Source organism: Ananas comosus, linkage group 9, assembly GCF_001540865.1.
Source record: "Ananas comosus cultivar F153 linkage group 9, ASM154086v1, whole genome shotgun sequence".
Lineage (NCBI taxonomy): Eukaryota > Viridiplantae > Streptophyta > Magnoliopsida > Poales > Bromeliaceae > Ananas > Ananas comosus.
In genome coordinates this window covers 9,223,764-9,230,087 of record NC_033629.1, presented here as the reverse complement: position 1 = coordinate 9,230,087, position 6,324 = coordinate 9,223,764, and the positions used below count along the sequence as shown (strand labels likewise).

The window sequence follows — 6,324 nt, the reverse complement described above, 5'->3', positions numbered from 1 at the left end:
TAGATCATATTTAACGGTGTGGATCGTTAATTTAAACACCTTAAAATCGAAAATAAGACTATAGTACCGAAGTTCCGGTACTATAGATAGTATAGTAGCCTAATTCTATATNATTGATAGTTTTTGAAGACTTATACGAGCCGTTTTCTTATTTAATAATGTAGAACAATTCAAATCGCTCGAATTTTTCGATCCTTTGATCACTATATAAATAATTTTTAAAAATTATAAAATTTGGTTTCTAAATATACTTTAAATACTCTAAATAATTTTAATTGTTCCAATCATCGATTGAAAATCCCTCAAAAATAACTTGATTGGATAAAGGACTCCATAATCCTAAAAAGATAGTAGCTAGATTTACATATACATATATATACAAAGTACGTCTCCTGTGCTTTCGAAAGTATACATATATGGAGGCTTTCGTACTTGTAAGTTGTTTTCGATGATAGAATATTCGATTCGGTAATCAGCTCTGTTAACCATAATCTACGTTATTGGAACTATTTAAAAATCAATTTTCATAATTTTTTTACATTATTTACTGAGTGATAAAAAAGTCTCAAAAATCACTATTTTAATGGTCGATGTGGCACATTTTAAGTTTAACAATGTAAAACAATCCAAATTATATGAAACTTTAATAAAAAAATTTACTTAACATTAAAGCAAGATTAATACTTCTGATTTTAAATTTGAGTCTTTTATCATTATTTTTTATGTGATTTTTATTTTCAGCCGTTGATTTTGAGCCACTTCGATCACTAGGCAAATGATATCGAAAAATCGCAAATTTTATTTTCTAGATACTTCAAATACTCTAGATCAAGTCTAGAAATTAATTTAGAGTATTTATATCGTCTAGAAATTAAATTTCATAAATTTTAAAATTCGCCAACAAATGAACCGTGGAAACCGAATAATCTTGTGAAAATGAATATTAGGCTTTTTTTAATTCATGATGGGAGTTATCCAGTGTTATCTAAATAGTATAAAAGTTTTTTTTATCAAAAATTCAAGCTGTTTGAATTGTTTTACACCGTTAAACAAGCAAACAGTTCATATAGGTCGTCAAGAACTATTGATTTTGTGATCCTTTGATCACTACGTAAATAATTTTTAAAATTTATGAAATTTTGTTTCTAGATATTTTAATCAATTTTAATAGTTCTGATCATCAATTCAAAATCCTTATCATCTAAAATAACTTGGAGGATAAAGGTCTCCGTCCTCCTAAAAAGATAGTAGCTCGATTACACACACATATATATAGTCCTGTTGGAATACTATCGATAACACCAAGAATTTAGTGCTATCGAGTTTTCCACCATTAGATTTAACCCTTTGATTATTTTTACTCGTTAGATTATACTATTCAACCAACCACTCACTCAACCCTAAGGGCCTACATCATCCTAACCACACATTTCTCAATCCAAGGGTTAAAAAACTAATAGCACCAATAGTATTCCAGCCTAGTTCTCTCTCTCTCTCTCTCTCTCTCTCTCTCTCTCTCTCTCTCTCTCTATATATATATATATATATATAGTTGAGCTGGAATGCTATCGGTAGCAAACGGGTCCGTTGCCACCCATTTGTTTTCGATGATGGAGTCTTCAAATTGACGATCAGCATCGTTGAATATGATCTATATCACTTGAAGTATCTAGAAATCAAATTTCAAATCTTTTTGACATCATTGACCTAATGATCAAAGGGTTTTAAACTTTGTAATTTTAAGGGTTGATATGAGGCTTTTTCTCATTTAACTGTGTAAAGCTATTCAAATCAATTGAATTTTGGTTAGAAAATTCTTTAAACTATTTAGAACAAGATCTATGCACTCGATCTTGATTACAAAATTCCTATTATCACTTTTTAGAGGATATTCATTTTCAGCTGTTCATTTTTACGGCCACTTGATGAATAAGAGAACAATATCGAAAAAGTATTAAATTTGATTTCTAGATATCTCAAGTGGTATAGATCATTTTCAACGGTACCGATCATCGATTTGGAGGCTCCATCATCGAAAACAAAGGGATGGTAACGGAGCCCATTTGCTACCGATAGTATTCCAGCTCAACTCTATATATATATATATATATATATATNTTGAGTTAGGTATAGTTAAAATTCATATATGAATCCAAACCCATCATATTTTTGTTTTTTATATTCATAAGATCCGAACTATATCTGTTTAGCATCGGATAAATCCGCTTCCTTTGGTTTCGGATTTGGATAAAATTTCATGTATCCATACTCATGGACATTTCTACTACTATTTAAGAGAGAAACGAATCTGTTAAAAAGATGCTCTCTTATTGGACAGTTTGAAGAGAGAAATCTGTTAGTTAAAAATATGCATATCTCTGGTCCATTAAATCTACAGTTATAAATATGCATATTTATGATGCATGATATCAAAGATATGCATATCTATATCTTTGGATGCTCTCTTATTGGACAGTTTGAAGAGAGAAATCTGTTAGTTAAAAATATGCATATCTCTGGTCCATTAAATCTACAGTTATAAATATGCATATTTATGATGCATGATATCAAAGATATGCATATCTATATCTTTGGATATCTCGATCGAATTAATAAATTTAAATTAAAGTTGTGAATTGCAATAATCTTTTGTAGTTAAGGGTGAGTGCCGTAGGAGTGATCTCTTCTTTAAGGCTTCCAAACGGTCGTATGGACTTTGTTTGCTGTTGCTTTGCCTTCACGTGACTTGTGAAAAACTCAACGGAAGGGAGATCAATCAGGAAGGGGGAGAATGGGAGCGGCTAAATCGTCTCATGGACCCTCCAATCGACAATACTCAAGTGCTTGAATACTTATTGCTTCCAATGCTTTACAGTTTTTATGAAACCGTTTAATTTCGCATCATTTTCTATAATTAGACACTTGAATTAATGGCGATTTGCATCATTACATATGATTTAGGATATATACTGTTTTCCTAGAAAAATTAGAATCAGTTGAATTTTGGATTAAAAAATTCTATCTATGATTTAGATCAAGATTTTTATCGTCGATCTTGAGTTTAAAAACCGGATCCTTTATTTTTAGCAGGTTGCTTTGATTTGATTGTTCATTTTATAACTGCTCGACAGATTTATTACATAGAGTCCGGCTTGTATATTTTCCATAGCATGAAGGTCGCCATGCTAATAAGTTATTTTAGTGATAAGACCTCCAAATTGACAATTAGCTGCATGGGACACGATCCATCTTATTGAAAGTATTTGAAAGTCAAATTTTATATTTTTTCAGTATGCACCATTTGACTAGTGATCAAAAGGACTGAATTTTCTATCAAAAAGAATTTTAGTTGTTCATCCAAGAATTTTCTATCAAAATGAATTTCAATTGATAGTTTTTGAAGACTTATACGAGCCGTTTTCTTATTTAATAATGTAGAACAATTCAAATCGCTCGAATTTTTCGATCCTTTGATCACTATATAAATAATTTTTAAAAATTATAAAATTTGGTTTCTAAATATACTTTAAATACTCTAAATAATTTTAATTGTTCCAATCATCGATTGAAAATCCCTCAAAAATAACTTGATTGGATAAAGGACTCCATAATCCTAAAAAGATAGTAGCTAGATTTACATATACATATATATACAAAGTACGTCTCCTGTGCTTTCGAAAGTATACATATATGGAGGCTTTCGTACTTGTAAGTTGTTTTCGATGATAGAATATTCGATTCGGTAATCAGCTCTGTTAACCATAATCTACGTTATTGGAACTATTTAAAAATCAATTTTCATAATTTTTTTACATTATTTACTGAGTGATAAAAAAGTCTCAAAAATCACTATTTTAATGGTCGATGTGGCACATTTTAAGTTTAACAATGTAAAACAATCCAAATTATATGAAACTTTAATAAAAAAATTTACTTAACATTAAAGCAAGATTAATACTTCTGATTTTAAATTTGAGTCTTTTATCATTATTTTTTATGTGATTTTTATTTTCAGTTATTTATTTTAAGGCTATTCGTTCACTAGGTAATAAAGTCAAAAAATTATGAAATTTGATTTCTAAATAGTTCAATAGCATACGTAAATCATGTCTAATGGGACCGATCGCTGAATCAGATGTTCCATTATCGAAAATAACTTATAAGTACGGAGGTCTTCATTATTTCGAAAGTATAGGAGCCTACTTCTCTCCTCTCTCTCTCTCTCTATATATATATTCTGGGTACTATACTCTTATGAGTATAAAGAGATCTATACTTATAAGAGTATAGTAGCCCTAGTCTATATATATATATATATATATATAGACGTAGGGTACATAATACTATCTCATCAGTACCGGAGGCTCAGTACGTGTAAGTGTGTTTCTCAATCTATCGACTCGGTTTTCAGAATCGACTGTCCACACGGTTAAAATGATTTTGGCGTATCTAAGAGTTGTAGAATAAAAATTTATATATTTTTTCGACATAGTTGCTTTCGTTTACTTATGATTAAACCATTCAATTTGTCAATTTCAATGGCATTATTATGACGAGTTTGGAGTTTAACGCGATGTAAAGAATCTAAATTTCTTTCAAATTTTGATAGAACAAATACTGTAACTATATGTAGATTAAGGTGAACATTCTTGATCTTGATTTAATAAGTCCTAATGCCTCAATATTTTAAGGTATTCATTTCCACTGATCATTTTACGCTAATTTATTTACTAAGATAAATGAAATTCGAAAAAGACTAAATTTTTATTTCTTAAGAACTTCTATACCATTAGCGATCATATTTAACGGTGCTGGTTCGATTGATATTGAAAGCCCTAAGATTGGAAAACAACGTATGCAGTTCCGGAGCTTGGTGTCTAATAGATGAGTATAATAGCTTATTTTTATATATATACTATACTATAGTATATATATATATATATATGAACGCGTAGTAGCCTAATTCAACGATCTAAATCATCAAAAAAATTATTTTACTATATATTAATCAACCTTCTAAAGTTTTGTGCCTTAAATTTGCTTGAAAAATATGTCCTTTATATCTATTCTTGCCTAACATAATCTAATATTATTTTATGTGATAATACTTGCATCATAAGTGCGCTATCCAATATGCAGCAGATACCAACCTAAAGAAAGTAAAGCAATACTTTAATTTTTGTTTGCTTACATTTCTACTATTTAGAAATATAATCAAATTAGAACATGTAGCCACTTAGTAAACGTATTTTCATTAGGTGTTTCAAAATATTTCTTTCCATTTAATATTATATAATATATATAATATATATATATATATATGTATATTATATATGATTATATATGTATAATTATTATGATTATATATTTGCCTATATATATGTATTTGTATATATATATATATATATACTATATATAAAAGCACATATTTCAAATTTGGGTCTGTCGACAGACCCATTTTTTAGCAGAAAAAATATTGATTCCTCATTTCTTACGTAAAATAAATAACGTAATGAAACAAATTTTTAATTTCTGTTTATCTCTAAAATAGAAAAAAAATATACTTATCCAAATTTTTGCCAACCGAAAGATATCTACTGTGAATCTATATTTTAATCAAAAATTTATTTAATTTTTTTAACTCTAAAATAGAAAAAAAATTTATACTTATTCAAATTTTTGCCAGAATATTTACGGTAAATCTATATTTCAATACAAAATTTAAAATTAATTTAAAATTTAAAATTTAAAATTTAAAATTTTGGGACTATCTATATATTACAATGAAAATAATTTAAAAGATAGATTGATTGATAAATTTGTAAATCATATTTTCGAATTAATATGATGTACAAATTTATGATCAATTTGTAAAAAATATCTCAAATAACAACGAACGATTATGACCAATTTGTTAAAAAAAAATATTTATACTTATCTATAACTTCAATTCTACGAACGGTTATGATCAATTAATTAAAAATATTGAAACTAAAAATGAACTATTATGTTCAATATGTTAAAAAGTTACATTTCTATCCATTTATTTTACATTAAAATTTAAATCTGAGTTTAAATTTTGAATTAAATTAAATTTTTTATTTTTGATATCAAATTTATCCATCTATTTTATATTAAAATTTAAATTTGATATTGTAAATATTTTTTAATAAAATGTAACATATAAATTTAGAAAATATTTTATTCTAAATTTTTGAATAAATATGATTTACAAATGTTTATTGATTTAAAATAAATTAAAATAATTGTTACGTGCAGTTGCACGTACACTTCAACTAATAATAATATATAATATATATATAT

At 27.1% G+C, this 6,324-nt stretch overlaps 1 long non-coding RNA gene across 1 annotated transcript in view; it reads left to right on the top strand.

The window, feature by feature from the left end:
• Nucleotides 2,677–6,324, top strand: part of LOC109715071 — a 6,190-nt gene continuing 2,542 nt past the window's right edge. The window contains exon 1 of the long non-coding RNA XR_002217484.1: nucleotides 2,677–2,840. This is a non-coding gene — a long non-coding RNA (uncharacterized LOC109715071). The remainder of the gene's footprint in view (nucleotides 2,841–6,324) is intronic.